This window comes from Bos indicus, chromosome 25 (assembly GCF_029378745.1).
Source record: "Bos indicus isolate NIAB-ARS_2022 breed Sahiwal x Tharparkar chromosome 25, NIAB-ARS_B.indTharparkar_mat_pri_1.0, whole genome shotgun sequence".
Lineage (NCBI taxonomy): Eukaryota > Metazoa > Chordata > Mammalia > Artiodactyla > Bovidae > Bos > Bos indicus.
Window position 1 is genome coordinate 14,021,626 of NC_091784.1, and position 24,816 is coordinate 14,046,441.

At 47.3% G+C, this 24,816-nt stretch overlaps 1 protein-coding gene and 1 pseudogene across 8 annotated transcripts in view; one reads left to right on the forward strand and one right to left on the reverse strand.

Moving 5' to 3' along the window:
• MRTFB (myocardin related transcription factor B) overlaps positions 1 to 24,816 on the forward strand; it is a 291,519-nt gene that overhangs the window by 56,074 nt on the left and 210,629 nt on the right. For 2 of the 8 annotated variants that reach the window (XM_070779686.1, XM_070779694.1), the window contains exon 1: positions 11,357 to 11,377. The exons of 2 other annotated variants lie outside the window; for them this stretch is intronic. The gene's annotated coding sequence lies outside the window, so the exon portion shown is untranslated. Of the gene's footprint in view, positions 1 to 11,356; positions 11,378 to 22,288; positions 22,403 to 24,816 lie in introns of those variants that run through there. 4 more of the 8 variants (XM_070779692.1, XM_070779689.1, XM_070779691.1 and 1 more) reach the window with 2 other exon arrangements.
• Positions 9,683 to 22,117, reverse strand: LOC109578112 (splicing factor 3B subunit 4 pseudogene; annotated as a pseudogene).

Genomic DNA, 24,816 nt, shown 5'->3' on the forward strand with positions numbered 1-24,816 from the left:
AGGTAACATCTGAACTGAGCCCAAAAAGTGACTCCCTCTGCTATTTAGGTGATCCTGCCAAAAGCATGCCAGAGCCTCATATGACATCAGTTAGTGGAATGTCCATGGAAGGCCTTTCCTATCCGCTCCAGCAATGGCTGACCTCCTTTCTTTAAGCCCCCACAGCTCTGTGCTGGAAAAAGAAACCTACACTTAACTGTTTCTTCTTTCCTATAATATGTTTTCAATGCATATGACTGTCTCTAAAGACACTATCTTTTCTTTTTTTGGCTGTACTGTTTCTTCATTATGGTGCGGGGGCTTTCTCTAGCTGTGGAGCATGGGCTCTAGAGTAAGCAGACTTCAGTAGTTGCACCGCAGGGGCTTAGTTGCCCTGCAGCATGTGGAATCTTTGCTCCCCGACTAGGGATTGAACTAGGTTTTGAACTCATATCTCCTGCATTGGCAGGTGATGCTTAATCACTGGACCATCAGGGAAATCCCTAAAGATAACATCTTAAAGGTTTCCATGACTCCCATCAGCTCAGTTCAGTCACTCAGTCGTGTCCAACTCTTTGCGACCCCATAAACTGCAGCACGCCAGGCCTCCTTGTCCATCACCAACTCCCAGAGTCCACCCAAACTCATGTCCATTCAGTCAGTGATGCCATCCAAACATCTCATCCTCTGTTGTCCCCTTCTCCTCCTGCCCTCAATCTTTCCCAGCATCAGGGTCTTTTCAAATGAGTCAGCTCTTTGCATGAGGTGGCCAAAGTATTGGAGTTTCAGCTTCAACATCAGTCCCTCCAATGAACACCCAGGACTGATCTCTTTTAGGATGGACTGATTGGATGTCCTTGCAGTCCAAGGGACTCTCAAGAGTCTTCTCCAACACCACAGTTCAAAAGCATCAATTCTTTGGCACTCCGCTTTCTTCACAATCCAACTCTCACATCCATACATGACCACTGGAAAAACCATAGCCTTGACTAGATGGACCTTTGTTGACAAAGTAATGTCTCTGCTTTTGAATATGCTATCTAGGTTGTTCATAACTTTCCTTCCAAGGAATAAGCGTCTTTTAATTTCATGGCTGCAATCACCATCTGCAGTGATTTTGGAGCCCAGAAAAATAAAATCAGCCACTGTTTCCACTGTTTCCCCATCTATTTGCCATGAAGTGATGGGACCGGATGCCATGATCTTCGTTTTCTGAATGTTGAGCTTTAAGCCAACTTTTTCACTCTCCTCTTTCACTTTCATCAAGACGCTCTTTAGTTCTTCTTCATTTTCTGCCATAATGGTAGTGTCATCTGCATATCTGAGGTTATTGATATTTCTCCCATCAATCTTGATTCCAGCTTGTGCTTCCTCCAGCCCAGTGTTTCTCATGATGTACTCTGCATAGAAGTTAAATAAGCAGGGTGACAATATACAGCCTTGACGTACTCCTTTTCCTATTTGGAACCAGTCTGTTGTTCCATGTCCAGTTCTAACTGTTGCTTGCTGACCTGCATACAGGTTTCTTAAGAGGCAAGTCAGGTGGTCCGGGATTCCCATAGTTTCCAGCAAAGACTTTCGCTATTCATTCACTCATTCATTTATTGTGTTAATCAATCTACTAATTCTCAATCCATACTGATTGGTGACACCAGCAGGAAGTCAGGTCCAAGTTCATTCAAATGAAGTCTGTCTGTTCCTTTCCTGTCACTGAGATGCCATCGAAGTCCCAGTGGCTCCAGGCATCCTTCATGGCAGCATCCATGACAAGACAGAAGGGGGAAAGGCGGCTGAGTTTTGAGGGCCCATGTTTCGTGTGTGACCTTTGTTATGCTCCTTCCTGGCTCTGACCCTCCATTTATGCTCATAATCCTGCGAGGTAGCATCTTTTATTCCCATTTTGCTGGTCACTCTCCCAGCAGGCCAGGATTGGGACATTTGGCGGTCAGCTCAGTGCACTCAAGGTGTGTGTCCAGCCCTACCCCAGCCCTTTCTGGTGCTGAATTTCCATCTGGGGTCTGGTTGCCACACCTGTGTGCCCCTGGTCTTCTCTGGTCACCTGGTAACTCTCAGTCTTGGAGCCACTTCATCTCTCCCATGGCAACTCCTATCAATCTCACCCAAGAGAACTGTCAGCTATTTTCTGAATCCCCCCACAGGACACGTGGAACTTTCTGGATGCAAAATTCAAACCTTCCCTCTACCTAACCAATAGGGTGTAGTGATTTTGTTTTAATGTCATCTCTTCTCAAAGTCATATGGGAAATGTTGCTTCTTCTCTCTATATATGAGAAATGAAGCAAAATTCTTCTGCTCTGGGCTTTTTCTGCACCCTATCTAACAATCCTCTCATATGGGTCCTGCCTAAATGGACATTCCAGCACAGCTGATGGCTTCTGGCCTCTGTCCCTCTTCTACAGTCTGCACTCCACTGGATTGGAAGAGGGTGACCCTTAGGAGTAGACAGGCGAGTGGCTCAAGGAAGGAAGCCAGTTGACTGATAGGAGATGTAAGTCAGTAGATAATTGAAAATCTTACCTGTTACTCTGGGCTTCCCTTGTGGCTCAGCTGGTAAAGAATCTGCCTGCAATGCAGGAGACCTGGGTTTGATCCCTGAATTGGGAAGATCCCCTGGAGAAGGGAAAGGCTACCTACTCCAGTATTCTGGCCTGGAGAATTCCATGGACAGTATAGTCCATGGGGTTGCAAAGAGTCAGACACGACTAAGCGACTTTCACCTGTTACTCTACCTACCAAGGGTCTTGGGAGGGTTAAATGGGAGATGTATATACATGCTAGGCTTCCCTGGTGGCTCAGATGGTAAAGCGTCTGTCTACAGTGCAGGAGACCTGGGTTCCATCCCTGGGTTGGGAAGATCCTCTAGAGAAGGAAATGGCAACCCACTCCAGTACTCTTGCCTGGAAAATCCCATGGACGGAGGAGCCTGGTAGGCTACAGTCTATGGGGTCGCAGAGTCGGACACGACTGAGCGATGCTATCTGTACACATGGAAATAGATTTTAAAAGTACAGAGTGCATAGGTTCTAGAATCAAACTGACCAGGTTGACATTCTACCCCATGAGCTGAAAACTGTATAACCTTCGGGAAATCACTTAAACTCTCTGAACCTCAGTTTGCTCCACTGTATAAAAGGGATAATATTAACTCCTACTTCACTGACTTGTGAGAAGTAAACAAAAGAATGCCTCGTATTCATTAGGATGTGTGTTTGGGTGCTAATAGCAAAAGTTGGGTGCCAATTTTATTTGAGGATATGTGCTCTTTGTTGTTACTCTGAATAAAAATGAGGGGTTTTTTAATTACTAGGGAAGAAGAAAGTGGGTGTTCAGTAGGTTTCTAGCAAATGAGTTTTGCTGTGCTTAGTAAAGTGGTCTCAGCATAGTGCTTAGCACTGAAAAGTGCTAGGTAGTGGTTATACTGGTCATGCACTGCATTCAGGGGACCCGAAATTTGGACTGGCCACTACATGGTTACAAGGTAATTAGGGAAGAAACATTGTGGGGTCTTTTGGAAACACCCTGTTGTCATCACTGCAGGCAAGGCAGGTCTCATTGTTTCCTTGCCAGATCCCTCACTACAGGGCACAGAGTAGGTGCTTAAGAAGCATTTTGTTGTGCGAGTGAATGAATGAACGAACCCCTTTGGTTATGTTGAATCTCTGTGCGCAGAACCTCCAACTGACCTCTGAGTGGCTTTGCTTGAGCACTGGTGGCAAAGCCCAGCTCTGTTCTTCCCACGGTGTACAACAGCAAACTCTCATCTTAGATTTCATTTCCAGCATTTCCTGGCCTGAACTTTGGAATATGCCAGGCTTTATGCACTCTACCGTTTTGTGTGCCAATGTCTCTCTCCCACACCACCCCCTAAAGGTGCTAATCCAGTTGCTCACAGTAAATGGTGTGAATTTCTTCCAACCGCCACGGTCATGTTTCTTAATCAATAACCTGACTTGTCAGCACCAACTAAACACAGCTTTCATTTGAAGAGGAGGAAGCCAAAGGACAGTGCTGCAAAAGCATATCGAGAAGGAATCCTTTCTTCAGTACATTAATTAGTTCATTAAGTCAACAAATAATTGGAATCCTTTGAGCGATGATTACGTGCCAGGCCCTGCTCTGAACATTATATGCGTTTGGACCCAGTTAATCCTTACAGTCTTTCAAGGTATTATGACTGTCCCTATTTTATATGTGAAGGAACAAGTAGCTTAATAGTTTTTAAAATATATCACAAGTCAGGCACTGTGCCTAGGGGCTGAAGATGTAGTAGTGAATGGGAGGAGACATGAACTTCTGTCTCTTGGTACTTAGAGTCAAAAAGAAAACAGCAAAGTCGACACAATCGTTTCAGACAATTGTTTCAGCTATGATGCTTTTGACTGCAGGTACCAGATAACCCAGTGGGTTCCCTGGTGGCTCAGACAGTAAAGAATCTGCCTGCAATGCGGGAGATCAGGTTCTATCCCTGGGTCAGGACTATCCCCTAGAGAAGGGAGTGTGTTACCCACTCCAGTATTCTTGCCTGGAGAATTCCATGGACAGAGGAGTCTGGTGGGCTACAGTCCATGGAGTCACAAAGGGTTGTACACGAGCAAGTGACTAACACTTGCACCAGATAACCCAATACAGTGGTGTAAACCCTAGGGATTTATTTTTCTCCCTGGAAAAGATAGTAAGAGATTGTTGGTACTGGTTATTTGGCTCAAGAATTCAATATTTGCCTGGTCTTTCCTTCATGGTCACAGAATGGCTGAACAGCTCCAGTCATCACCCCCGTGATTCAGCAGGAAGATGGGAGAGGGGCAGTACCTGCATCTCTCATTGCCCAGATCTGGGTGAGATGGCCAGCTCCACCTGGATGGTCACTAAGGAGAAGGATGCTGCCAGTGCAAGTCAGGTCAGCCAACCACCAATGTATGATGCAGGACGTGGCACAAAAGAAATCAAACAGGACAGTGAGAGGGAGGGCTCCTGGTCAGAGCAAGGGACATATGAACAGAAAGCTGATAACTAGGGGCCAACACTGCAAAGATCTGAGGACAGCGCAAAGCAAAGAGTCTTATTTGGAAATGAGCATGGTGCGATCTTGGGAGAGAGAAAAGTCTGGAGAGGCTGGAGCAGGAGAATCCTGGGAAGCAAGGCAAATGAAGGGCGAATAGGAAGCCAGGAGTTAGATCACACAGAGTCTCTTAGGTCCTTTAAGGAGTTTGGATCTTACTCTATATGTGATGGGAAGTTACTGGAACCTTTAATCAGGGGGCTGAAATGATCTGATTGTCTTCAATTACTGGGGCAGAAGAACTGTTGTGAGAGTCACGAGGCCTAAGGAGACTTAATTCTAGTGATGGTATAGTTTTCCCCAGCTCCCTCTTCTTGGGTTTACTTTTTCTGCCTCTTGGACCTCTTCTGCCCACTTCTGACTTCACAGCAGCTGCTGGAGAGCTGGACTGTGTCATCTCTGTGCCCCCAGCACGTAGGTCAAGGCCAGCACTTGGTAAACATCATCTGAGCTGAATGGGATAGAGGCAACCACTATACTCCAGGGTTCCCAAACTTCTGCCTCTCACACTCTGCTCTTGTGATCTGGGCTGGAGGAATGGCTCTTCGCCAGTGAGTTTGCCTTCCAGGGGGCCTTTGGCAATGTCTGGAGGTATGTGTGGTTGTCACAGCCAGAGGGAGGGTGGGATTTGTTTCTGGCGGCCAGTGGGTAGAGACCGGGGGTGCTGCTCACCATTCCACAATATAGAGTTTTCCAGCCCCAAATGCCAACAGTGCTGAGGTTGAGGAAGCTCGGACTCGATCTACATACCTATTCTATTATTTCTTTAATCTTTCCTTTTACATTAGTTGACTTTAATAAAAAAAAAAAAAAAAAACATTTAGAGAAACCATGTATTACTATACAAGTAAGAAACCAGTGTCACTGGCCGTATATAGAAGATAGCCAGAAAGAAAAATACTCAGAAAACAAATATTGATTACATCGTAGGTGGACATTGTTGCTAGTCAAGGCTCTGCGTTTTCTCTTTTGTTGAAACGGGAGTTTGGGGAATTCCCTGTCGGTCTAGTGGCTAGGACTCTGTGCTTCACTGCAGGGTATGTGGGTTAGATCCCTGGTTGGGAAGCTAAGGTCCCACACACAGAGATGTAATAAAAAATAAGTAGGGGCAGAGTTTGGTCCAAGTCATGAAAGATCAAGGAACTGTCTCAGATTAAATGGGAGTTAAGAGAAATAACAGATAAAGGTATATAATTCTGGGATGGATCCAGGACCCAAACATCAGAAATTATAGAAATAACTTTACTAGGACAATTCACTAACTTTGACTATGGACTGTATTTTAGATACTTGTTAGGTAAGGGAATGTTCTTATTCTTAGGAGATATATGAAATATTTATGAATAAAAGATCACACACACACACAAAAGGTCATAACATTGGCAATTTATTCTCAAATGTTTTTTTAAAAGGTGTGTGTATGTGCATATTTGTGTGTGTATATATATATGTGTATATGTATGTGTGTGCATATATACACATACATATGGGCTTCCCTGGTGGCTCAGATGGTAAAGATCTGCCTGCCATGCAGGAGATCCAAGTTCAATCCCTGGGTCAGGAAGTTCCCCTGGAGAAGGGAATGGCTACCCACTCCAGTATACTTGCCTGGAGAATTCCATGGACGGAAGAGCCTGGTGGGCCACAGTCCACGCGGTCACAAAGAGTTGGACATGACTGAGCGACCAACACACACATACACAGAGAGAGAAAGCATAAATGACACAAATGTAAATGGTGATAAATGTAGATGAAGAGTCTAGGAGAGTCTATTTTACTGTTCTTGCAACTGTGCTATAGGTTTGGATTTTTGCAAAATAAAAACTAAAAGCAGGGACTTCTCTGATGGTCCAGTGGCTAAGACTCTACATTCCCAATGCAGGGGACCTGGATCCACTCCCTGGTCAGGAGCTAGATCCCAGATGCCCCAACTAAGAGTGTGCATGCCACGAGCAACTGAAGATCCCACGTGCCACAACTGCGACCTGGCACAGCCAAATAAATAAATATTTTTTAAAAACTTAAAAGCAAGGAGACAAACGAAGCATCTCTCCTGGATGTACCTCCAACATCACAACATTCTCAAATTTTTTAAAACCTCAAAAGGGCTTCAATGTTAATTTCTAATAAGTTGGACACTTCCTATTTCACTTCCAAAATAGGTAACAAAGATTAAGATGTCTACCAAACGGGAAATTGACACTTCCCCTGCCATCATATTTATGTTGATAAGACAGACAAATTAACTCAAAAATGGTGCTAGGATTAGGGTGGTGTTCTAATGTTGTGACATCACGTTTCTGGAGAAGTTAGTTATGTAGAGCTTTGAGAGTGTGTTCTCGGTCAGTGTGCCTGATGAGGCTGTGATGTTCTGGGTACCCATTGATTGATTAGTAAAGGAAAAAATGTTCTTTACAAAAATATTAGTAGGTGTTGCCCAGGTGTTAAAGGACTACCAGCTAGAGACTTCTTCTGCAGAAGGACTGACAGTGGAGTGCTCTCCTCCCTCAGTGATTCCAGGGTTTCCAGCCCTGGGTGAACCACCCAGAGGCCTCCGGAGGTTCTTTGGTGCCATGAAAGTAATTGTGGTGAGACTTGGTTTTCTCAGCTGCAAAGTGGAAATAACACCTGACACGCCAGGTGTCGATTTGGAGGTAGGTTGTCCTGCCGTCTGAACTCTCTAGACAGTACTGACCTGACTTGCCACCCCCACCCACATTCCAAATCCCAGAGCAATTCCAGTGTCCTCACAAAGATGTCATCGGATTCTCAGGGCCTGACACTGTCACCTGGGCCTCAACTGCCTCCTGTCACAGCAGACTTTTCGTTCTCCCTCTGGGTCTTGTGGCAAATCCTTTGTCTTCACTCTGCAGGCACTCAGCCCCTTGCTTTGATTTCCAGCATTCACACACACACAAAAGCACACACAAGCACAATCCGAGGCACATAGAAAGAGACACGCCTAAGCACAGTCATAGAGATACACATAGACTCAGGTAGTCTAGACACACATACAGCTACACGCATGATGGACACACAGACATGTATCCAGACACAGATCTGAGTGTGTGGTAGACTTTACAAGGGTCTTGGGATGTGGAAGCAGTTTTCAATACAAACAACTGATAAATGTGTACCCGGTGTCTTCCATCCAAGTCCCCTGAACATCCTTCTCTTCCCCTCTTTTTCCTCCCATCCCACCCCCAATATTCTTCTCTATTTTTTTTTTTTTTTTTCGGCTGTGCTGTGTGGCATGTGGGATCTTAGTTTCCTGACCAGGAATATAACCCATGTCCCCTGCATTGGAAGCGCAGAGTCTTAACCACTAGACCAACAGGGAAGTCCCTTCACTTTTTTTTTTTCTTTAAAAGAACAGCTTCTTCTTAGCTTCCTAATCTCCAGCTCTGCTCTGGATGTTGCCTCATGTGTCTCTTCTCTCGCAGACATGCTCTGCTAAGGAACAGACCTTCCAATCTGGCCTCTTCCTCTCAGATCAGATTTTGTGAAGGAAAAGAGCAGCAGAGAGATTGATTTCACCACTGATGTGAAATATGTCCCATGCCCTCACACAACCTTACTATACTGTCTTTGTCTGTTCTGGCCACTATAACAAAAATACCATAAACTGGGAGGCTCCCAAACATTTACTGCTCACAGTTCAGAAGTCTGGAAGTCCAAGATCAAGGTGCTGGCTGATTCAGTGTCTGGTGACAGCCCACTTCCAGATTCACAGACACGGATTTCTCACTGTGCCCTCACGTGGTGAAAGGCGTGGGGGAGCATAACAGGGTCTTTGTTATCAGGGCACTAATCACCTCCATGGGGGCTCCACCCTCATGACCTAGTCACCTCCCAAAGGCCCACTCCCTAACAGCATCCCACTGAGGGTCAGTTTCAGTGTATGAATTTGGGAAGCAGGGGAGACATGCACAGCACATGATTATACTCTGTTGTCACATTTTGTGGGGGCGGGGGTTGGCCTGGTGGTAGAGGTGCTGATGGTTTTATTCACCAGCATTGAGAAGGGGTGTTGGGAGGACCAATGTGAAACGCAGTGGTAGTTGCAGTGACGGAGGATGCCGTGGATTTAGGGTTCTCTTCCAAATCAACTTCGGATTCTCTTCCAAGTCCTGGTGGTCGGTGCCCCATCTCCTCAAACACCCAAGCTCTCTGCCCGCTCAGGGTTTTGTACATGGTGTCCCCTCTGCTTGGGGTTCTTCTCCATTTTTAGTGTGTTTATCTCCTTCTCATCCTTTGTAATTAGTAAATATTTGGAGGGAAATACTTTGAGACCATCCTGTTTCTCCTCACACTTTTGCCTGGTTAAATTTTAGTATCCGTCTGTGGACTTTACCTGAGGAAATTATTACTGTGGTATTCTTTTTTTTTTTTTTAACAAGGAGTTTAGTTTAATTTTCTCTGGGTATTTGCAAAACACTTAGGGCCAACATAGAGGAAAAGAAAAAAAATGAAACAAAACCTCCTGTGAAAAAAATTATACTTACAAAAGCAAAGCCTGAGAGGGATTAGTGCCTTAGCCCCTTGAAGCTATAGCCACTCTGATTGGTCCAAGAAAGTGAATAGATATTGGGAGGCTACAACAGGAGGAAAGACAATGAGAAATCACTGAGGGAGAGGGCCTTGTAGTGGGCCTCAAGGGGGAACTAGAGGCTGGGGAGTGGGTCTGGGTGGAAGGAAGGTTCCCCGCTGGTAGCTGTAGGGTGGAGGTCGTGGAGGGCCAATGTATCCATCAGTGGAGGAGGTCCACGCATACCATGCAGAGGCATAGGACCTGAGTGACCCATGGGAGAACCAAACAGAGGCCCTCGGGGCTGGGGGTCCTTGCCCACTGGAGCAGGTCCAGGATGAGGCATTCCAGATGGTGGTCAAGGTGGTGGCTGCCCCCCAGAGCCAGGGGGCCCAGTGTGGGGGTGCCCTAAGCCATGAGGGCCATGGTGGGCCAGCTGCCTCTAAGACATCTCTGGATGGGGCATCCCACCCAGTAGGAATGGGTGAGGATGTGAGTGTCTGTGTCCAGGATATCCAGCTCCTGGGGTTCCCGCTGACTGGGGGCCATGTCCTCCAGCCCCAGCAGGCATAGGTGGTGGTGGCATGGCTGGGGGTATCTCAGGTGGAAGGGCTCCAGGAGGCAGTACTGGGAAGGAGGAAGCATGCCTGGTGGAGGAAGCCCAGACCCCAATGATAATATCACAGGATTGGGAGCAGACAGAGGAGGGGTTGCATCTGCAAACAGCTGACGAGGGCGGTCAGCCTGGGAGAGTGGGTTCTGTGCTGCCAGAAGTTGTTCAGTGCCTGAGCCATGACGCTCGCCCTTGGAGTCCTTCTTGAATGCGTGGGACACAGTGATTAGGTGGTTACAGAGGTACTGCCTGTTCATGGCCTTAATCGCTGCATCCACAACATCACATGAGACAAAATGAATAAAGGCATAACCTTTGGAGTTGCCTGTGTCAGGGTTCCGCATAATCCTGGGGGTTTGTAAGATGACCCCAAAGGTGCTAAAGGTATCATAAAGCAACTTACCAATCTGTGGGTCCAGGTTCCCAATGAAAATGTTGGCTCCCACATCCAGCTTTTTGCTGTGAGCTGATGCCTTATTCACCCTTGTTGGCTTCCCATAGCGTTTGATCATGTTCATGATCTTAATGGCATAGTCAGCATTTTTCTCACTCAAGAATTCCACAAAGCCGTAGCCTTGGTGCTGCCCCACAGTGACGCTATCCTTTGCCATATTCGTGTTCACTACTAGCCCTGCCTGGAGAAATAGTTCCCACAGCAGTGGTTCTCTAACCTTCTCATCGGGGCCCCCCACGTACACAGCGGCATCCTGGTTCCACTCAGAGATCGGCCGACCGCCATGGCAAAAACGCTCCCACCATTTCCAGGCAGTGATCCCACCCCTGACTATTACTGTGGTATTCTAGTGGTGGTTTTTTATCTCCCTCATTCCTTCTACATTTATTAATTGTAATTCATCTTTAAGGTAAGACTCCCTTCCTTCCATCAGTATGGACTCATGGGTATTTATTTTATTCTATGGCTTATAATCCAATACTATCATTATTTTGTTGCTCCGATCATTCCAGCTTTGACCACTGAGAGCTCCTATATCCTTAATAAGGCCCCAGCCTTTTTTTTTTTTTTTTTTTTTTTGAGCAATTCTCTATTTTCTGGCAATACATGGTGTTCCAGGCTGGTCTTGTATTTCCCTTCCTCCAGCTTTGGAATCCACCACTTCTCCAAGGAGCCCTGGTTCCTTTCATTGAAGAATGGTGTTTAGAAACCAAGATCTGGGTGGTAAGTGTGCTCATTGCTACTGGGGATTCTTTGCTTCTAGGTCTTTTCAGTGTTCAGAGTTTGGAGATATATTATGTATACTAATCCAGGAACACACACTTCTATATTTATATTTGTATCTATTTTTTTAAACTTTAGTTCATACTGATACTACTGATTTCAATTCATCACTGCAGGGTCATTCATGTCTCCCTCCTTATTTGTAACTTTCTTGAGTTGTAACTTCATTTGTTTTTTGTAATCAAGGAGCTTGATAAATTGTGTAAAATGTTCCCTTTTCATCCCTGCGCTCTTCTTTTCTCCCCTGGAAATGACCGATGTGAGAATACAATACTGAATGCTAGATGTTGCTGTCAGAAGCTAGACCAAGAGATCAGATCAAATCAGATCAGTCGCTCAGTCGTGTCCGACTCTCCGCGACCCCATGAATCGCAGCACGCCAGGCCTCCCTGTCCATCACCAACTCCCAGAGTTCACTCAGACTCATGTCCATCGAGTCAGTGATGCCATCCAGCCATCTCATCCTCTGTCGTCCCCTTCTCCTCTTGCCCCAAATCCCTCCCAGCATCAGAATCTTTTCCAATGAGTCAACTCTTCACATGAGGTGGCCAAAGTACTGGAGTTTCAGCTTTAGCATCATTCCTTCCAAAGAAATCCCAGGGCTGACCTCCAAGAGAACCCAGTAGAATTCATGGTCCTTTTTAATGCAAAAAGCGCTAATTACACACTTTATCAGCAGTGGGGTGCAGGAGGCTCTGGAATGTGACCTCATTGTTCCTATGAAATGAGTCAGATGGGAATGCAAATTTTATTCAAGCAGCTGTATATCAACATGGTTCTGGAGAGGAAAAAAAAAAAAGTTTGCCTATTTTTTTTCCCTCTCTGGAGAAAACGCTCACCTTGTGGTCCTCCTACCCTGACCCCCGTCCTTGCTCCTGCAAACCCTTTGCCTCTTGTGGGCAGCCCTCTTACCTCCTCACTGATTTCTGACCCCTGCCCCTCCCAACACACAATGCTGTCCCCTTTCCCTCTGACTTCTTAATCTGTATTTCCACTTTCACAGACTTTGTGAATTTTCACTTACATGCAAATCCCAGCAGAAACCATTCATGGCTGGGTCTTCAGAACCTTCTCAATCAGAAAAGCCAACTTTACATTTTTAAAAATTTTCTTGTCTGAGGTTTGGTTTTCCTCTTCCGTTCTCTGTTCCTGTTACACGTCGGGTGTGGGGGAATGTTCTGTTTTTCCGTCCTTTCATAACAGCCTGGAGTTGTTCAGCATGAAACCTCAAGGAATTCTTTGCTGAAAACCCGTGTTTTGCCCTCCACCCTCCGAACATGTAGGAAGAGCAAGGGTGGCTCTCTCTGATGGCATATGAAGCACTTTTTTATTTGAAACTCAAGAGCCTGACTCTTTTAGCTCCCTCTGGGGAAAAACAAAAGCCTGTTGGAAGTATTATTCCTTTTGGTGTTATCAACAATTACAGAAGCCCACAGGCCTATTTGACTGGGATTCTGCCAATCTCACGGCCAGAGGAGGGAACACCTTTGCAGCGGTCTGGTCTAACCCGAAACGAACCTGGAATGAACCCAGAGGGGGATGATGTCAAGTCAGTGAGAGAGAGCCTCAGTCTAGCCCATATTTTCTTACCTATATCCAGGAAGCCTGGATGAAAAGGTACTGGCAGCCATAGACTTCCTCAAGAGTTGACTAAGCAGAGGGTGCCCTGGATGCTAAGTCATTGCGGGCACTGAACCATCAATGGGACAATGAAGAATCGCTTTCAAGAATTCTAAGGTTACTGTCTGTTCTTGGAAGGAATGCTCAGCAAAGACACTTAGGGCTGTTGGGAACGGAGGAGGATGTGGTGAGCAATAATATTAACAATGATAGGCATGGGGGCATGCTGAGTTGTAGTAATAGTAGTAACAAGGAGATGATGACGACAATGGTAACAATATGAAATTGACTGGAAATTAATCCAGTTCTTCCTTATGAGCCAGGCGGTATGTGTACATTTTAAAATTTTGTTTATTACTATTATTTTTTAAAGTTTTGGCTGTGCTGGGTCTTCATTGCTGCATGGGGGCTTTCTCTAGTTACGGTGCTCAAGCTTCTCATTGTGGTGGCTTCCCTTGTCGTGGAGCAAGGGCTCTAAGGCGCTCTAGCTCAGTAGGTTTGGCTCACAGGCTCTAAAGCACGGGCTCAGAAGTTGTGGTGCAGGGCCTTAATTGCCCTGTGGCACATGGGATCTTCCCAGACCAGGCATCGAACCCGAGTCCGCTGCGTTGGCAGGCAGGTTCTTAACCACTGGACCACCAGGGAAGCCCAGTTGTGCATAAATTTACTGTACACATTGTATCTCATTGAATTCTCACAACTATGCGAGGCAGGTACTGTCAGTCCCAATTTTCATCTGAGAAACTGAGGCTCACAAGATATTACAGATGGGGATTGCAGTCACAACACTACAAAGTGGCTAGTTTAGAACCCCAAACCTGCTTCCTGAAATACTTTGCTGTGTGGTCTTCTTTGGCCTGGCTTGTAAGCTGCAGGGCTTTGATTTCCCTGAGCTAGGTATTCAGGTGGTTGTGGCTGAAGCTTTAGCACAAGGGCCCACAATGCTAATCAGACAGCCTCGGGAAAGGAAGTGAAGGGTCCTCCTTCCACAGGCTGCAATCAAATGGAGGAGGCACTTGCAGGGCCATATGTAGTGCCATGCTGTAGGGGGTGGTCAAGCGTGGAGGCTGGGTCCTTCAAACTGAGGATGCAAAGAGTTGGCCAGTATTGGGAGACAGGGTGGTTGGAAGAGAGGAAAGGCAAGCCAGGCAGAGGCACCAGCAGGAGCCAGACCACCAAGGTGTGAAATACAGAGTTGGGTTAGCATGGCAAGTAGTTTGGTGTGGCTAGAAGCTAGGGTTCTAGGGGAAGGGGAAGAGAGTTCTAGATGAAGAGCTATAGCTGGAGAGACAGGCAGAGGCCTTGCGTGAACCAGCTACACCAGCGTTTAAGAAGGCGGGGTCTAGATACAGAAGAACCTGGGTGTTGATTCCAGTTCAGCCTTGTTACTAGCTGTGTGACATGGGCAATGTTTTAGAACATCTGAGTTTCGATGTTCATATTTGGAAAACAAATAAGCAAATAAACGGAGACAAATAATACCGTATATATTAGGATGAGGAAATAGGGAGTCCAAGTACCCCCATCTTGGGTCACACCATTGATGGATGAATTTGCCAGGATGCACACTTACTTTCTATTACACAGACAACTGTCTAGTTCACGGTGGTTTAGTCACTGAGTTGTGTCTGACTCTTTGTGACCCCATGGACTGTAGCCCTCCAGGCTTCTCTGTCCATGGGATTTGCCAGGCAAGAATACTGGAGTAGATTGCCATTTCCTTCTCCAGAGGATCTTCCTGACCCAGGGATTGAACCCAGGTCTCCTGCATCTCCTGCACTGCAACTGGATTCTTTACCTACTGAGCCACCAAGGAAGCCCCCCTAGTTCAGAGAGTTCCTAAATATACTCATTTAATGTTACAGATTTCAGGTCACAAAACCATATTTGCATTGTTAACTTTTCTGTCTGTAGCTGTCATCTCTAGTCTGTGTGGCCCTCAAGGGTGAGGACCCCGCCCTACTCTACTATCATACGGTGGGGCAATAGTAACGCAAGGGTCTCAGACTTGCCAGGGCATCAGAATCACTGGGGGGATAAAAGCAGAGGACTGGGCCCCCTCTCAGATGTATTGCACTAGAACCTTCAGGACTGCTGCCTATGCTTTCTTTCTTGTCCATTTGGGGTTTGAACCACAACAGAGAAGTGTTTCTTGAGCAAATGAGAAAATGACTGTACTGTATGTATCGATCAGTATAGGCTAGTATGTGCTTTGACAAACATCAGTTCAGTTCAGTTCAGTCGCACAGTCGTGTCCGACTCTTTGCGACCCCATGAACCACAGCACGCCAGGCCTCCCTGTCCATCACCAACTCCCAGAGTCCACCCAAACCCATGTCCATTGTGTCGGTGATGCCATCCAACCATGTCATCCTCGGTTATCCCCTTCTCCTCCTGCCCTCAATCTTTCCCAGTATCAGGGTCTTTTCAACTGCCAACAATAATAGTTTGGTTTTTGCTCACATCATGTGTCCATGATGGACAGGCTGGGGGCTCTGCTCAACAGAACACCATGCCAGAAGTGACACATATTCCCGCCATTCACATTCTTTGGCTGGGACTACTCATGTGACTCCAACCCAGGGGTCCAGGAAGTGGGTTCCACTGTGTGCCCAGAAGGTGGGGAGCCAGAGGTCGTGGGTGAGTCATACAGATGACTGCCAGATTCTATGAGGTTGGCATCATTAACTTCATTTACATCTGAAAGTAAGTATTAAGAAGCTTGCTCAAGGCCATATAGCAAATATGGAGCTGAACTTGGGCTCTTCATCTGTTTTTTTTTTTTTTTCCTGGCTCAAGGCCACACTCTTTTTTTTTTTAATGGAATGAGACTGGATGGGGTATGGCATTAAACATAGTGGTTAAAAGTCTGGGATCTGGCTTGCCTCCAGACCTTCAGCTCTGCCACTTACCAGATGTGTGAGCTGGGCAAGTGACAGAACCACTTGGTGCCCTTCAGAGAGACAGTCCAAGGCTGGGAAGGGCAATGTAAGAATGTGTTTCCTGGAATGAAGTGTTTGGGGCCAGGTTGGTGGCTCAGCTAGTAAAGAATCTGCCTGCAATGTGGGAGACCCGGGTTCGATCCCTGTGTTGGGAAGATCCCCTGTAGAAGGGAACAGCTACCCACTCCAGTATTCTGGCGTGGAGAATTCCATGGACTGTATAGTCCACTGGGTCGCAAAGAGTCAGACACTTCTGAGCGACTTTTACTCACTCTCACTCAGGGCTCGCCTGAGTGGGACTGATATTGGGTGGGGGTGAAGGAGGCTGGTAGACAAAGGTTCCCTGGATTTGGGTGGTTCCTGACAGACCCAGAAAAGATGCATGTCTATTCTCCATGCTCCTGCTGCTAAGTCACTTCAGTCCTGTCCAACTCTGGGCGACCCCATAGACGGCAGCCCACCAGGCTCCCTCGTCCCTGGGAATCTCCAGGCAAGAATACTGGAGTGGGTTGCCATTTCCTTCTCCAATGCATGAAAGTGAAAAGTGAAAGTGAAGTCGCTCAGTCGTGTTCGACTCTTAGCGACCCCATGGACTGCAGCCTACCAGGCTCCTCCATCCATGGGATTTTCCAGGCAAGAGTACTGGAGTGGGGTGCCATTGCCTTCTCCGCTATTCTCCATAAGTTGCTTCTTTCTTCCTGCATCATTGTGAATGTTTGGGCTGCATTCACAGAGAAGCCAACTCAGGTTGATTTGACATCATGCATTAGCTCAGGGAGGGGCTTACCCAGGTGGCTCAGTGGTAAAGAATCTGCCCACCAACGCAGGAGCTGCAGTTTCTATACCAGGATTGGGAAGATCCCCTGGAGTAGGAAATGGCAACCGGTTTCAGTATTCTTGCCTGGGAAATTCCACAGACAGAAGAACCTGGTGGGCTACAGTCCATGGGGTTGCAAAGAGTTGGACCCAACTGTGATGAGCACCATTAGCACAGAGAAGGAGATGTCCAGGGCCTTACAGGTCTGATATCAGTCTAGCAGCTTGGTGATGTAGTCAAGGATCCAGATCTTTTGGTTTCTCTGCTGTGCCAAGCAGACCTTATCGTATCCCTCAGTTGTGGAAACCCTTGATGGCAACTGAGATTCCAAGCCAGGCAGGGAGTGTCGGCTACAGGTTCGTGATCTTCAAAGGGAAGAATTCACTCTGGGATCAAAGGAACACAGTAGCTTGGGTCTTTTCAGCAGTTTAACAGTTTTATTTAAAGTCAGAAAGTAACAGAGACAGCTTCTGGCACAGACAACCAGAAGAGACCCACATGCCCAAGACATCTTATTATATACCTTTTGACCTGTTACTAAAAAGAGCTTTTGTAGAGGACTGGACAGTTAACATTAGGTCATTTTGTTTCCCTTAGATCTTGGGAGGTCTAATGAAGGTCAAATGAAGGTCGTCATTACCAATGAAGGTAGTGAAGGTCAATCTCCTGACAACACCACGGAGACTGTTCCTATGACTCCTTTATTCTCAATTAACCACTTCCCCAGCTCTCGCTTCTGTTGTGGGTAAACCAGCCATAGATTCCAAATGGCCATACATTCTAAGACATAGGTGACTACATGAATGGGTCCGATGGACTCCCTGCCAACCTGCCTAAGGAATGCTATCAAGATCGAGCTGGTTTCCTGGGGCTCTTTCTTCCAACAGAGAAGGTTCCTCTCACCACGGCCCCAGCGAGTCTCTCTCCAAGTCTCATTGGCTCCAGCCAGCTTCGGGCTGTGAGAGGTCAGCGTTCTTGGTGGAAATGCTGACTGATTTAAGCAGAAAGGGGAATGTAATAAAGGATGTTAGGTCTCCCACAGAATCATTGGGAGGGCTGGAGGAAAGAAATTGAGGCTAAGCTTCTAGGAAAAATGCCCCAAACCACACTGCATGCCTGGCCCAATCAGCAACCCGTGAGCCCGCCTGAATTTGCCGTCACCACGACCACCACTGCCATCAGCTCTCATGTGGCTTCTCCATTGGGAGCTCGGCCCTGCAACTGCCACCCCAAAGCCAGTCACTTTGGCCACCAGTCACATCAACAGAAATGAGGCTCAGCTTCACATGATACCTCTGGCCAGCAGAGCCTGTGTCATACCCCTTGTCCTGCTTGCGAGGGAAGCAGGATATTTGCATCCTGATTTCTACACTCCGGTGGTGGGATGTATTCATATGATGTGAGATTTCCTCAAATACAGATTGGCTGGAGGTAATGAGCTTGGATTGCCCAATGGGGAAGGATGGGTATGTGGAAACCAATGGCATTGTCCATGACACGCTCTCATCTCCAGTTGGGTTCTCTTCTCTCCACTGTCCCCATGTGCTCAGAGTATGTACCTGCCTGAGATGCCTTTTTAAAAAAAAAATATATATATATATATTCATTTATTTGGCTGTGCTGGGCCTTTGTTGGGGCATGCGGAATCTCTAGTTGCAGCATGTCTCTTAGTTGTGCCACGAAGGATCTAGTTCTCTGACCAGAGATCGAACCCAGGGCCCCTGCATTGGGAGCATGGAGTCTTAGCTACTGGACCGCCAGTGAAGTCCCTGAGATACTTCATATGGCCCCAGTCCACCCTAATCTCCCAGTTTCCCACCCTCTTCTATTCCTTGCTGAGCCATCCCTATCTCCTATTCCTTGTTCTCTTCTTTCCTCTTTGCCTAGTTCATGCTAATGCACCCTCCAGAACTCAAATTCAAGTTCTTTCCTACCCTTCCATTGAGGCTTTCCCCCCACCCCCGCCCCCCGGTCATTTGCTCTTCTTTTTCATTCTATTTATCACATAATATTTCAACATTTATTGGTTCCGTTATTAAATTAACATCCCTCTTCCCTCTAGGCCATCAATGTGATGAGAACCTGGACTGTGTCTTGCTCACAGCTACTAACACAGTAATTGGCACTTAAGTGCTTACGTTTTTATTGAGTGAATGAGCATGAAACAAATCCCATTATGGGCATTTATAAAGTTACTCTTGAATCAAAAACGTTTTAATAGTGCTTTCTGGAAACCACAGGTTAAACCCTTAGAGGTGTAAATATTTTAGAATCACCCAGAATTTTTTGGTCCATCTGTAATGCCCTCCACGGATCCTGTTACATCCATCCCTGCCCTTTGAGGATCAGTTCGGGGTGAGCTGAGCTGTTGTCATTGATGGGAACCTGTGACGTGTCTTGTATCAGGGTAGAAACCTAACCTAGGGTACTGTGGCTGAGGGTGGTGGCAGCTTCAATTCCTATACAAACTTTCCTCATGACATCATAGTACTTATATTAACCCCCAACCTCACAAAATTCTCTTACCAAGTTTCAGCTTAAACATTTCTTTTTTTATTTTGCTAACAACTTAAAAATATTTGGGTGGCTTTTCCTGTATAAGGGGAGGCTTTTATAAAACAGGTTGCCAGTCACCCAGGAAACTGGGAGGGGAGAGCACATCAAAGCTCCAGGAGAGTCTTCGGGTCTCTTTCCACCATCAGGAGGAAGGGTGGGGGTAATTTCATCCAGTGGAATTGTTTCAGGTGTGTTAGAAACTAATTTTATTCCCATGGCTGAGCAGATAAGGCCATATCCTCCAAATTGATTTGGAATTTATATTGGGAGATGGGGAAAGAATAAAATAAACAGCCTACCAATGTAATAATAGCTATAATTTACTGAGTGCTTAAGGCACTTTTTGCACATGCTTCACATATATTAACTGGGTGCATATTCCCAACAGCCTATTTACATCTTTATTTTATATAAATGGTATCTGAGATTGGAGTCTTGATCTTAGGAGATATCTAACTTTTCAGCTGTATGAAGATACAGGCTTTTGAGTCTGGAGAGAAACTTGTTGGTCACTGAGGCCAAAGTTTATTGGCCTGGGATAGACTGACTTGGTGGGAACCCCAGCCCTCCCACTTAGCACCTGTATGTACCCTTAGGCCCTTGTTTCCTTATCTGCAAAATGGGAACACATAACTCCCTCCCAGTGGAAATTACCTAATGAATGGACAGCACCTGGTACAGTGCTTGGTAACTTGTCACTGCCCATGGTCTGTGATTTCCCTTCCTCTCTTTCATTCATTTCATTCATCAGGTGGATTTGGTGATGTTTGAACCTGGAGGGTATCTATAACCTCTGGCCTGCAGTTCAGTTCAGTTCAGTCGCTCATTCGTGTCCAACTCTTTGCGACCCCATGAATCACAGCACGCCAGGCCTCCCTGTCTATCACCAACTCCCGGAGTTCACTCAAACTCATGTGCATCGCGTCAGTGATGCCATCCAGCCATCTCATCCTCCGTTGTCCCCTTCTCCTCCTGCCCCCAATCCCTCCCAGCATCAGAGTCTTTTCCAATGAGTCAACTCTTCACATGAGGTGGCCAAAGTACTGGAGTTTCAGCTTCAGCATCAGTCTTTCCAAAGAACACCCAGGACTGATCTCCTTTAGGATGGACTGGTTGGATCGCCTTGCAGTCCAAGGGACTCTCAAGAGTCTTCAACACCACAGTTCAAAAGCATCAATTCTTTGGCACTCAGCTTTCTTCACAGTCCAACTCTCACATCCATACATGACCACTGGAAAAACCATAGCCTTGACTAGACGGACCTTTGTGGGCGAAGTAATATCTCTGCTTTTTAATACGCTATCTAGGTTGGTCACAACTTTCCTTCCAAGAAGTAAGCATCTTTTAATTTCATGGCTGCAGTCACCATCTGCAGTGATTTTGGAGCCCCCAAAAATAAAGTCTGACACTGTTTCCACTGTTTCCCCATCTATTTGCCATTAAGTGATGGGACCGGATGCCATGATCTTAGTTTTCTGAATGTTGAGCTTTAAGCCAACTTTTTCACTCTCCTCTTTCACTTTCATCAAGAGGCTTTTTAGTTCCTCTTCACTTTCTGCCGTAAGGGTGGTGTTATCTGCATATCTGAGGTTATTGATATTTCTCCCAGCAATCGTGATTCCAGCTTGTGCTTCCTCCAGCCCAGCGTTTCTCATGATGTACTCTGCATATAAGCAGGAAGCAGTGTTATTTTCAGAGGGACTGGGCAGGCTTGCAGGGTGGGCAGGCCAGCGTTTGCTGAGATAGATTTGACTGTCAGGTGGGCTGGGCAAGCCCCTGCAGACCCTCATGCAAGGTAAAGGAATAGCTAGAACCTCCAAGGCTTTCGATTTTACAGCAGCTTGTTGGCCCAGACTTGCTAGTTCATGGGACTTTAGTGCGAGGCAGTACTGGGTTCTGGACTAAGATTCAGGTTCAAACCTCATCTTACAGTGGAGACTTGAGCCAATTTCTTCATCTCCTTGAGTCTCCATTTTCTTATGATCTGATTCAGAAGAATATTGGTAGTGACCTTGAAATGCCCTCAATAATTGCTAGCCCGTCTTTTTTTAGAAACAATTATATAAGGTTAAGATTTTATCCCAGGAAGAAGTCACACCTTTCTCGGAGCCCCCTAACATCCATGTAAATACATTCTGGTTCTATGTCTTGTGTCCCATCCTACCGTGCTATCATCAAAACGCCACCAGTCTAAAGAGGAGACACGGTCTGGCACAGGGAGGCCTTAGGAAGTTTGGGTAATGAGAGAGAAGCATTTTCCTGACTGCAGCTTTATAAAACCAGAGGGACTGTAGCAACTGCCCTCCTAGGAGAGCTTGAACCGTGGGAGGGAAGTAAAGAAGGGCTGAGATTTGGCGCCCTCAGCGGAAGAAGGAACAGGGACAGGGCCTGGGGATCGTCATGGAGGCGGGAAATCAGGGCTTTGGTTTGAGTAACAGACAACCCCGGATGCCCACTCCAAGCTGCGTGACCCAGAGGTAGTTCTTAACCTGGCCAAGCCTCCGTTTTATCGCCTCTAGAAAGGAGAGCATGATAATACCCACTTCATGGTGGAACTTGTGAGGACCCAGGAAGTTTTAAAAGTACTCGGTACCCAGGACGCATTCCAACACTGGCTGCAGGGATCACTGTTGTCACTCTGGTCAGAGCTTTTGCAAAGGCTCGAAGGTCCAGGGCCCGGGGCGCGCGCATGCGCACGCGCACCCGGCCGGCCAGGTGAGGAGGAGGCCGACCCGCACCTGGCATTTAACCCTTCACCTTCACGGAGGTGGGCGGGACGGACGCAGGGACCAGGACGCGAGCCCGCCTAGACTTAACCCGGAGGCGACGGGGCCGCTCCCGAGGAAGGAGTCCAGCAGTTTCCAGGCCGGGGTCCGCGCGCGGCGCGGGGAGGGCGGGGGAGCACCGGGGGGAGCGAAGTCTCGCGAGATCGCGCGCGGCGGCGGCGGCGGCGGCGGCAGCGGCAGCGGCGGCGGCGGCCCGGGAGGTGAGCTGCGGGCGGCGGCGGCTGCCGTTTGGGCTGAGGAGCGGGTGAGAGCGGCGGAGACCGAGGGCCAGGCGGGGGACCCGGCCGGGCGGGCGGGCGGCCCGCGTTCTGGGCGGCCACCTCCGTCGGCCCCGCGGCTGCAGCGGAGTCGCCCGGTCCGCGCTGTCCCGGGACCGGAGCGGGCGCGGCGGGGCGGGGCGGCCGGGCCGGGGCCGCGGGGCGGCCGGGCCAGTCCCCTCGTAGCCCGCGTCCGCTCGCGGGTGCGACCGCGGGGCGCGCCTCAGTTTCCCCCGGCGGCGCGTTGGCGCGGGAGGACGCGGCGCTGCCGGGTGCGGCAACACCGTTCAGTGAGCCTTAATCGTCTGCCGGCACTTAAGCGGTTCCGCTCGGGGCTGCACGCAGAGGTGAAGCGCCCTGCCCAGGGTCACGCCGCTGGGACGCGGTGGAGTCGGGGTTCACACCCGGGCACGGCGACTCCAGCGCCCCGCCCCGTCCTTGCCTCCCATCCTTCTCCCCGCCCCCACTCGCGGGGTTTTAGGGCTCGGATTCTCAGGTTCCGATTGAGCTGCAGAGGGTGTGTCTGGGGGGGCCCCTCTCTCCTCCTAATTGAATGCAGCATGGCACAGCAGTTTCTTGGAGGAGAGTCCTCGGCCTTTGTCAGCTTCCCGAAAGGGTCCCTGTTTCCGAAATGGACAAAAACTTTTCTTTGGCCCTGTGTGAGGGCAGAAGTGGGCTTAAAAGCAGCAGTGTGTGTCTGGGATAGGATGTCCGATCGAATGGAAGTGGAATATTGGAGCCCAGGGCTTGCTTTAAGCAAAGGAAACTTTTTTGTTTTTTTGTTCGGCACGTGATTCCAGTCTTTGGAGCGGTAGTGCTCAACTTTGTCAGAACCAAGGCCCCTCCCCTTTGCAGCAACTGTTTGTAAAGCCCCCTTTACAGCTCCAATGAAATTCATCAGACGAAAAAGCTACCTACGTACGTAATTGAAAACCACTGTGATGCTCCGATTTAAATGTTAGAAATAAAAGAACAATACATGACATGCATTGCCACATCACGTCTAGCACGTTACTGCTGTGCTGCAGACTGGAGTGCTCCTACCTGTTTCTAGTAAATAAGCTTGGGTTGAAGAGAGGTAAAAATGTCAGTAGCTATTTCATACAAGGAAAGGAAAGATTAGAGGTCTAGGTAGACACGGGAGTGGAGGACACCTTAAGTATTGGAGTAACTTATTTAGGATTATGAAGATTCACGCCTAGATTGAGTTAGGAGTAACAGGACAAGACAAAGTACAGACGATCTCAGTCAACATAGAAATAATACTAATATAGCCCTTCCGTGAATGCCAGACTTCAAACAACATTGTAGGGCATCTTTTGTGCCGCAAGCTTTGAAGTACTGCTGCTTTGAGGCAACATGCTGGATTCCTACTGCTTCTCTCTGATAATAAAATATTAGCTAGATTGAAGGGTTTTTGTTTGATTCGGTGGCAGTATCTCACATAGGGTAGATAAGCTCAGTGTCGTGACACTGCAATTGTATGTTGAGTTAATGCTTGGTGTGTGGAAATAGTCACTAATTTTCAGACCCTAGTCATTCAGTCTTAACTTGCTTTAGCTACCTTCTCTTAAATTCCTAGGGTTTTTCCATAATTTCTTGTAAAGTATTTAGTATTATGTTCTGAAGTAAGGCCAGTTAAGGTGATTAATCTGGCTGGTCATTGAACAGTCTCAGGACCAGGATAAATCTTCATTATGTGGATCTAGCCCATGCATTGTGAGAAGTTGGAGCATCTTGGCTCCCAAGCTGTAAATGCTAGTGGTGTACCCCAGTCACTTTGGTAACTAAGCATGTCAGAGGACCTCACATGTCTCAAGGTCTAGCTCCATTGAGAGTGACTCTAAATTGTAAACTCAGTTATAGCAGGGAAGAGGGCAGAATTTAACTGACAGTTTTTGTTGGGAACATTTTTTCCCCTGTTCTTTCTGCATGTGTGCTAAGTCACTGTAGTCATATCCGACTCTTTGTGACAATATGGACTGTAGCCCGCCAGGCTCCTCTGTCCATGGGATTCTGCAGGCAAGAATACTGGAGTGGGTAGCCGTGCCCTGTTCCAGGGGATCTTCCCCACCCAGGGATCCAACCCGTGTCTCTTGCGGCTCCTGCATTGCAAGCGGATTCTTTACTGTTGAGCCATCGGGGAAGCCATTCTTTCTTTCTGCTTACTAATATCCATGTTAGAGAATTTGGCCAATACATATTGAACAAGAGTGAAAATTAAAATGAACTATAGTTACATTGTCCTCTGTGCTCCTGATAGGATTCGTTAGAAATTCTGATTTCATTTGAAACTGAGTTAGTCTTACTGCCATGGGGAAAATGCAAATTGAGTTAAGATAGTTCAACTCCAGCTCTTATACAGCTATAGTGTAACAAGATGAATTTCTTCAACTTTTGT